Source organism: Miscanthus floridulus, chromosome 19, assembly GCF_019320115.1.
Source record: "Miscanthus floridulus cultivar M001 chromosome 19, ASM1932011v1, whole genome shotgun sequence".
Classification (NCBI taxonomy): Eukaryota; Viridiplantae; Streptophyta; class Magnoliopsida; order Poales; family Poaceae; genus Miscanthus; species Miscanthus floridulus.
The window spans coordinates 45,660,666-45,669,448 of NC_089598.1; positions in this window are offsets into that span (position 1 = coordinate 45,660,666).

Below are 8,783 nucleotides of genomic sequence, written 5' to 3' on the forward strand. Positions count from 1 at the left end.
TTTTTGCGGCACCCATTTGTTGGGCTAGGCTTGTGATCGCCTATTAGCTCGTCGAACCACCAAATGAACGATCGACACAACGGAGACTAGCGTGCCGGCAAGCACGTGAACCTCGGGAGAAAAATCATTGTGTCATTTGTCTCCTTGGATCACTTGGTATTCATTGATTGATTATCTCTTGCCGGGAGTGGTAACTATCTCTATCACTTGTATTTATATTTTGATATACTTGTGTAGTGGTAGAAATAGTTACTCTTGCTAGTTAAGTAGAGTTGCAATCAGTTGAGTAGCTAGAAGTAATTAGTTGTTTTTCTTATGCTAGCTAGCTCACTAATATAGAATTAGCAACCTAGTCTCTTGTGTGCCATAGAGATCATAATTCACTAGGACTTGATTGGATAGGTGGCTTGCATCACTCGGTAGAGCTAGAGTAAAACTTGCTATTGCCATTTGTTATACTAAACATTTTGCTCTAGTGATTTGTAGAATTTTTATTAGGCTATTCACCCTACTCTATCCATTTAGGACCTTTCAGTAGCACACAAGACACAAGTGTTATACTAGTTCAGGTACTGTGGTATTGTACGTCCAATTTAGAGTAGATCTCTTCAGTTCATATGCTCGAGTTTACAGGGGTGCTGGTTGTAGCTTGCAATGTATCGATCGGGGGTCCCTACCTGTCGGGGACCTAATACCGGAGTACCCAGTGAGGTGGAACTAATAACCATCGAACGTTGACACTTCCGGTCAGACAAGAACGCTACTGCGCTTCTTGCCCGAACGACGGAAGATTGGTCCCGCCTCGCTCGACCCCTCGAGGGCTAGATTCCGTCTCGTCCGATGGCTAAGGGCAGGCTCCTCCTCGCCCGATGGCTAAGGGCTAGACTCTGCCTCGCCCGATGCCCGAGGGCGGGCTTCGCCTCACCCGGCGGCTGAGGGCTAGCCCCGCCTCACCCGACGTTCGAGGGCAGGTTCCGCCTCGCCCGATGACTGAGGGCTAGCTCCGTCTTGCTCGACGACTGCACCCTGATCCTTCATAAAGACGAGCACAGGGTACGATAGGACATTCGAGTCAACCGCAGTATAGAGGGCCATGTCCTGGATGCCTGCAGGAAGGCACCGTCAGGATACGATGGGACAGGCGCTTTAAGCCCTTTCTGACCTAACAGTGCCCGAACAGTGTTGTAGGCGTCGACTTTTGTCCCACGGTATTGTAGGCGCCGCCATCAGCCCTCGGACGCGAATACTAACACAAGCATGCGACAACCACCATGATCCAAGACAGAATTCACGTCATCCTACAGTGATAGACGTAGGGTGACTTCCCCGTCTACTCCCCGAAGGGTCACAGATTGGCCCTCTAACACGCCGCACCATCCGCCGGCGTAGGATGGGACACACCCACTTGCTGACAGAGGCCAGGGCACGGCCCTATAAGGATCAGCGAACACACCATCCCTGATACAGTCTGTCATGTTAGCAGGGCAGGAACATAGGAAAAGGAAGACCCGGCTCCCCGAAGGACCTTCTCTACCTTTGTTTTTTTCCTCTTTCTTCCATCTGTAACCCATGCTCCCCCTTGGCCTATAAAAGGAAGGGCAAGGCACCCAACTAAGGCGACCGACTTTTGATCTATCATTTTCGACACATAACACATAGCCAAGCAGCAACTGAGCTCTTGGTGTCCTTTCGACCTTTCCACTAGAGACTTGGGACTTGTCCCTCTCTCGACCGTTTGTATCCCCTACTACGAACCTTTTTCGGTACTAATAACATGAGCAGCTAACCCTGGGCGTTCGGGTTACCCGAATTTTTCGGGTCGGGTAGTTCGGGTAATAAGAAATTTGGGTAATGGAAAATGTTACCCGAATTCAGCCTAAAAAACCACTACCCGAAATTTTTGGGTACCCAATAATTCGGGTTCGGGTATTCCCGAACTACCCGATATTTAGAAAAAACCAGCATTTGTACAGAATTTCAGCTTCATTCAGTTAATCAGTTTTTCCAAGTTTCCAGCATTTCATAGAGAAAATGTATAAGCAAAGTACTAACAGTACCAGATAGCATAAGACCATAAGTTCACACTTCACAAATACAGAAATGTTAAAAATAGAGTCTCAACATAATGTCATATAAATATTACAGAGAGACAGTCATACAGTATCACTTGAAGCACTGAACCATTTCAAATTAGAAATAGAAGAGGAAACATGAAAGACTAGAGGTAGAACTTTTTGTTCTTTTGCATATATGGAATATGGGTAAATCGGGTACCGGACGGTGTTTCTCGAATTTCCCGAACTAATTTCGGGTATCTGGAATCACTATCCGAAATTATAACCGGGTAGATCGGGTTCGGGTAGTTCGGGGTACGGGTTTGGGTAGTTCGGATTCGGGTATTGGGTAGCGGGTAATTTGCCAAGGGTTACGAGCAGCCACAGACTGGATGTAGGGATATTTTACCCGAACCAGTATAAACCTTGTGTCCTTTAGTACATAATCCAAGCCTAACACGCAACAATTATAAATTTACTAGCCGGTGCTTGTTCGAAACACCGACAGTTGGTACGCTAGGTAGGGGCCTTTGCGCGTTCCAAATCAGGCCTCGGATGGCTAACCACGCAATCAACTGGGTCCTAGGCGCACACACGTGCGTTTCGGTGACCTAGACTTCATCATCACGGTGGGAGGAGAGTTGGCGTTGGCCCACGCCGCCACCCAGTCTCTCCCCTCCATTGGCTTCAACTATAGGAGACTTGAGCGTCGGCTCAGCATCTCCCCTGGACCCTAGCCTTCCAGGGAGGACCCACACGGCCTCACCCTCTCTCCAGAACACTCTGCACGGAGCGCCCCGATGACGCTTTCGTTCGATCTCCGCAATACCGCAGCGACCGTTAGCCACCTTGTGGCACCGCGCATGATCCCATCCCCCTCGAACAACGAGTTCATGGGGATGATCGAAAGCATCACAGGATCCCTCCACGGCCTCCTCACGGAGGGGCCAGGGTCGGACTCTAGCTTTAACTCCAGTAGGAGGAGCCATCATCCCTCCTGGGAATGTTTCATGGCGAAAACCCCCGAGGGACATGTCGAAAGCATCTCCACGGAGGAGACTACTCCGGCAGGCAACCCTAGTGGCGAAACCGAAGGGGGGACAGCGGCCCCGCCTCACGTAGGGGTGGAGCAGCTGAGAGCCCGAAAGCAGGAGATAGACGAAGCCGGACAATAGCTTGTTTGGGAGTACGTGGAGGTCGATCAGGAGATCGAACGTCGTGGAAATGGTCGGCGCTCACGCGCCATGGCCCATGATGTAAACTGAAGGATCATTACCGACGATGAAACCCTTCCTCACTTCACTCGAGCAATCCAGAACATCGCCGCCACAACAGCCTTGCTTCATGGCCTTCTAGAGGCCGCGACGCCCGAGGATCGTTAGGCCCACCACGAAATACACACGCTGCTCGAGCATGTGGCGGCGCAATAGGTGGAAAGCTCGTTGTCCCGATGACACGAGCTCGACACTAGCCAACATACACCCTCAGTACATCCCGCCAAGGATGCATCAGTCTACCAAGCACCACAAGGCGGTAGGCAGCGCGCTGCGACCCAGATACATCAGCGTCTCGGCCACAACCGCGACGCACGCAGTACCATCGATGCCCGCAGGCGCACCTACAGTGACCCAAGGGAAGGAGCCCACCACGGCTATCATCCTCGATGCGGTGGACACTACAATAGCGATGAGGATCATAGCCCGAGCCCTAGCCTCCTAGGGGCTCAGGCCTTCAGCTAGCATATCCTCAACGCTGCGTTCCCACCAAGGTATCAACCACCAACCAATATCCCTAAATACTCTAGGTAGACAAACCCTGGACTTTGGCTTAAAGACTATCGACTTGCCTGTCAAGCCAGTGGTGCAGATAATGATGACTTCATTATCCACAACCTTCCACTGTTCTTGGCTGATTCGGCACGAGCGTGGTTGGAACACCTGCCGTACAACGCAATCTAGAGTTGGGCGGATCTAAAGGAGATCTTTGTGGAAAACTTCTAGGGCACATACAAGCGCCCTAAGAACCTATGGGACCTCAAGAACTGCTGTCAGAAGGCCATTGAGACCCTCCGCGGGTACACCTAGCGCTTCTCCCTATGCAACGAGCTTCCTAACGTCACCGACGCCGATGTGATAGGTGCCTTCCTGTCCGAAATGACCTGCGAGTCCTTGGTTCATAAGCTAGGACGCAAGGGCCCGTGAACCACCAAGGAACTCCTGGACATCGCCACCAGCCACGCCTCAGGAGAATAGGCGGTCAGAGCGATCTTCGATCACCTCGAGGGCAAGGCAAGGCGGGACGAGGGTACCGGCGAAGGCATCTCTAATCATTCTGCCAAAAGGAAGAACAAGAAGCAACTGTGTGAGGACTCGCTCGTGGCCACTACTGACCGTAAGGGTGGTCGAAAGCCCATGGAGGGCACTCCGAACCACTTTGAAAATTTACTCGAGGGGCTGTGCCCGAACCACGCCTTTCCCGTAAAGCATCTGCTCAAGGACTATGGCCTCATGCGGAAGTTCTTGTCCGAAAGCTCCAACAAAGGAGAGCAGGGGAAGGAACCTGCCCCCACTATGGATGATGCTGAGGAGAAGGACAACGACTTTCCAATGCCAGACGGCTGCCTTATGATCTTCGGAGGCTCAGCAGCCTACGACTACAAACGCCATCTGAAGGTCGCACGCCACGAAGTCTACACGGCCCAACCGGCCACACCTCCCTTCCTCCGGTGGTCAGAATATGCCATAACCTTCGATCGGAACTGACCATTCGGATACTATCCCACACCCGGGGAGATATCCACTGGTGGTCGACCCGATCGTTGGCCCAAAGTGACTCACCAAAGTATTGATGGACGGAGGCAGCAGGGCTCAATATCATGTATGCTAAGACGCTCGATGTGATGGGCGTCGACCGAACGCACCTCCAACCAACCCGAGTGCCTTTCCATGGCATCGTACCCAGGAAGCAGGCCATGCCACTCGGGTAGATCGATATGCCCATTACCTTTGGGGATCAGTTCAATTATAGGACTGAGACCCTCACCTTTGAGGTGGTTGGGTTCCCTAGAACCTTCCACGCCATCCTGAGACGACCATGCTACATGAAGTTCATGGCCATCCCCAACTATACATACCTCAAACTAAAGATGCCGGCCCCCCATGGGGTCATCACTGTCGGCACCTCCTTCCAGCGGGCCTACGAGTGCAAGGTCGAGTGTTGTGGCCATGCTACAGCAATTATCGCCTTCGAGGAACTCACCGCCCTCAAGGAGGAGGTCGCCGAAGAAGCGCCCGACGCGAAGAAATCGACCGAGTCGTTCGAATTGTTAGAGGGCTCCAAGGGGGTCCTTATAGAACTTAGCAACTCCGAGGGTAAAACGGTACGCATTGGTACCACACTTTCCTCCGAATAGGAAAGCACGCTCATTGACTTCCTCCATGGAAATAAAGACATCTTTCGGTGGAAACCCTTGGATATGCCAGGCATTCCAAGGGAGGTCGCTGAGCATACCTTAAAAATTCATCCAGGCTCCAAGCCAGTGAAGCAACGCCTGCATCACTTCAACGAGGAAAAGCGTAGGGCCATTAGGGAAGAGATAGCAAAACTATTGGCTGCTGGATTCATCAGGGAAGTACACCACCTAGAGTGGTTAGCTAATCCCGTTCTCGTGCGAAAGAAGAGCGAGAAATGGAGGATGTGCGTAGACTATACGGGCCTCAACAAGGCATGTCCAAAGGATCTGTTTCCTTTGCCACGCATAGACCAAATAGTCAACTCTATCTCGGGGTGCGAAACCCTCTGCTTCCTTGATGCCTACTCCAGCTACCATCAAATCACAATGAAAGAGTCCGACCAGCTGTGGCAGAACCTCCTAAATTATAGGACCCACATGCACTTGTCACAGTCCAACAACCTTTGACAACTATGCATATGTTCCTAGTAACTTAAGAAGTCTGTCGGGTGTCCTCGGGGAACCCTGAATCATCCACGATTTCCGAGCAGGATCACATTACAGAGTCATTGCAGTATTACAATATTTATTCAAATATATACATCAGAGTAAAATAGCGGAAGTCTTACGATAACATAGTTTACAAACCAGTTGTTTCAAACATTACAAACTAAGTTCGGTAATTATTACAAGCCATAGTAATAGTGGAGTGGCATAATTAACATAAACATAACACACAAAATAAGCATCCTGCCCAAGGATCACATATTTACTTATCGTCATCGACCTGAACAATAGTCATGCAGCAAGGTCCAAAACAGACCTGCTCATGAGGCTCACCTGCAACAAGGGTCAACGAACCCTGAGTACAAAAGCACTCAACAAGACTTAACCAAAATAAAAACTGAGAAAACTTAGGGATGCAGGCTCAGGGATTCAAGGTATGGCTTTAGCAATACTCAAAGTTCTTTTGCGTAAAAGCTCTTTACAAAATTTTAGTATTTCAACATTTAAACTTCATAAGAACCATATATGAATCTGCCATGATCCGTAATGAGATCATGAACTTCATTTCAAACTCTTTCTCAAATCCAGCTCCAGTTTCAGTTATTAACTACGATGATGAACAGTGAGTTGAGTCTCCATAACCGAGGAGCAATGACGATTCGAAACTGATTATTAACCTAGCTGGGGATTCCAGACCACACGACATATGCAGGTCCCCGACTTACATATATCAACCTACCCTCGGATCTTCTAAAATAAGAACGGGTCCACGCCACCCGAGAATACAGTACTCCACCAATCCGGCCCATTGCCACGTGGGTACATGCTATTCCTGCCATCTCTCCACTCCCAGTACGCGATTAGCCATTCTCATAATAGAATCAGCCAAGCTAAGGCTTACCGGAGTATGTGGTTAGTACTACAAAGTCTCATCTCATGCAATTCAATAACGGACGGACCTTAATCGACATAGGCGGAAAGAAGCTGCTCACAAGACCTCCATGTCTTGTGGCTCTCACACACCGAGTCCGACCAGGTCTAGATTTATTACTTCACATGCTCATATCTCATGATAACATAAGTAACCAAAGATCCATTTAAAACTCTCAGGTGACAGGTAATCACCCGGACTAAGCATGACTAAGCATAACTAGGTCATTTACGAATTAAAACTGGTAACAAGGTAGATATGGAAAAACAAGGTTGGTAATGCACCAATTAGGTTTCCACTTGACTCCTAATCACTTAATGCAGTATATAAAAGCAAAAGTGATAAAATTTGTAAAACACAAGGTAGGGTTAAATGCATCCGGGGCTTGCCTTCGCTGACAGAAAAGTTAGGTTCCTACGACGTTCCACAAGTATCTGATCCGACCTCAACAGGCGGATTAACCTCCTCCGCAACTTGATTAACTACCATGTGTTCACCTTCATTCACTATACGTAATAACAATGCTATGTCTAACATGATGCGAAATACGAAACATGATGCTCGATGATGGATGCAAAATTAACAATTCGGATACAACTTTCCTTCGCGGTACAGTTGCAAGTCAAACTAACTAAATCTTTTTCATAACACATACATCACTTGCCAAAGATCATTATCAACTAATGACCTAAGGTCATCACTCAATCCAAAATTTGAAACAAAACCTAAATCATTAAAGGTTACTATTTGCTTTTATGAATTAATTATTTAATTCAAAATTATGAAATAAATCAACTTATTCCAATTGAGCTAAAAATTTTAGTAAAGATTCATCACATGATAAGTAAGTGGCAAAACAAATTTCATAATTTTTGGATAATTAATTGAGCCTAGAAAATTCATGGAAATCCATTTATTAATTAATTGAGCAATTTTTATCATATTCAAAAATTACTATAAATCAATATTTCATATTTTTCCTAAATAATATTCATCATAGAGAAGTCACACAAAAAAGTTCATAAACTTTGGAGCTCTAAATAAATCTACACAAAAATAACAAAAACATACACTATTCATTCAATTCTAAAAAAGGAAAAATCATTTTCAAACTGCACAGTTGCTGACATACGGGACCCACTTGTCATCCCTAACCTCTAGCTCTGACCACGACGGCGACAACGCTGACCGGCGAAAACTCGTCGACGGTGAGACCAACAGCGACGGCCAAAGTACCAAAACATTCACAAAGACTAGGCGCACCGATTTGTGGCACTACGAAGACTAATTACGACACGATACAAGGCTGACACCGGCCATGGCGGATGCGGTGGCACGGCGATGCTACACCAGCGAAACAAGGCCGGTAATGGTGAAACAAAGAGTCTAGGAAGCATCAGTAGCTCACCCCAAACTCGTTGGAGTCAAAGACCGAGCCGAAGGAGCAACAACAAGGTGGTTCCACGGTCCGAGCAAACACGGCGGAGCGAACTTCATCGGTGACGGTGTTCTGGCGACTGCAGTGGACAAAATGATCAAGAAACAATAGATTAAGCACCATAGCATCGAGACGAAGCTATAGGTACACTGATCAAGGACAACGGCTCACCGGAGGACGCTGGCCACGATGGCACAGCCACAACGGAGAGGCTACCGGCCACGAGGAAGAAGAGTTCACACCACGGGTTCCCAGCGAAATCAGATAACCCAAGTTGGCTGGATGGATGTGTAAGCAGTAGGCGAAACTACTAGGTGCTTTGCTATGACGGAGGAGGCGCTGGTTCGACGACGAGGCTCGCCGGAGATGAGCAAGGCGACGGGAAAAAACAGAGCAGAGAAA